General features: G+C 42.4%; 1 pseudogene; it reads left to right on the top strand.

Moving 5' to 3' along the window:
- Positions 1–226: 226 nt before the first annotated feature.
- LOC104997902 lies at positions 227–914 on the top strand (annotated as a pseudogene).
- The last annotated feature ends 499 nt before the right edge of the window (positions 915–1413 follow it).

Raw genomic sequence — 1413 nt, 5'->3', positions numbered from 1 at the left:
AACTACTGAGCCCGCATGCCCTAGAGCCTGTGATCCTCAACAAGAGAAGCCACTGCAATGAGAGGCCCATGCACTACAACTAGAGAAAAGCCTGCACAGCGATGAAGACCCACACAGCCTAGATAAATAAAGAAAATTATGTACAAAACAGAAACAAGAAAAGAGTTAGGAGGTAACTGCAATAACCTGATTGGGAGTTGATCAGGGCTGGGCCTTGGGAAGTGGCATGGGGCTGGAGGAGGGGCCGGGGCAGTGCATCTCAACTCTGGCTGTATTAAAATTCACTGAGGAGAAAACCTCCACTTCCAGGCCACTGGAGAGGCTCACCCACCCATTAGTCAGTGCCCCTGCCCTGTTCACGATACAGCCTGCTTCTCCAAAGTGGTACAATCAAAGGAACTATGTCTTCACTGAATTTTGTGTTGAAGACAGTCAAGGTGTTAATGTAAATTTTGAGAACTCCAAACTTACATTCAGTTGTCTTGGAGGAATTGATCATTTTAAACATTTAAATGAAATTGATCTTCTTCACTGTATTGATCCAAATAATTCCAAGCATAAAAGAACAGACAGATCAATTTTATATTGTTTATGAAAAGGAGAATCTGGCCAGTCATGGCCAAGGTTAACAAAAGAGAGGGCAAAGCTTAATTGGTTTAGTGTGAACTTCAGTAATTGGAAAGACTGGGAACATGATTCAGTGGCAGACATGTCTAATTTTAATCGTTTCTCTGAGATGATGAACAACATGGGTGGTGATGAGAATGTAGATTTACCAGAAGTAGATGAAGCAGGTGATGATTCACAAGACAGTGATGAAAAAAAATGCCAGATCTGGAGTAAGGAATGTTGTCATCACTGGATTTTGAGAAAGAAAAATAACTTCTCTGCAAGATTCTGTAATTGAGAGAATTCCTGAGTTGATAGCTCTAAAGGCAGATACTATATTTGCCTCCTATAACCCATTTTTCAACCTGTCTGCTTTTTTAAAGGCTTCACTAAGGGTTGATATGTAACATTGTACTGGGAAATTTTGGGGCATCCCTGGTGACTCAGTTGGTGAAGCATCTGCCTGCAATGCAGGAGACCGGGGTTCGATCCCTGGATCAGGAAGATCCCCTGGAGGAGGGTGTGGGAACCCACTCCAGTATTCTTGCCTGGAGAATCCCATGGACAGAAGATCCTGGCAGCAGTCCATGAGGTCGAAAGAGTCAGACACAACTGAGTGACTAAACCTCCACCACCAGTTTTTCCATGATGCTGTTGAGGTCCTAGGCAATTGATAAAGCAGTTGTGATAAATAAAAACATTTCACCAAAGTCTCCTTTACTTCACAACCTAGATACTGACATGATAGGAAGCACTTAGCTTAGGGAAAGGAACTAAATTTTAGATTTTAGAACATGGACTCAA

This window comes from Bison bison, unplaced genomic scaffold, assembly GCF_000754665.1.
Source record: "Bison bison bison isolate TAMUID 2011002044 unplaced genomic scaffold, Bison_UMD1.0 scf7180017852620, whole genome shotgun sequence".
Taxonomy (NCBI): domain Eukaryota; kingdom Metazoa; phylum Chordata; class Mammalia; order Artiodactyla; family Bovidae; genus Bison; species Bison bison.
Note: the sequence above shows the minus strand (reverse complement) of the source record. Positions and strands in the feature narration are given on the sequence as shown.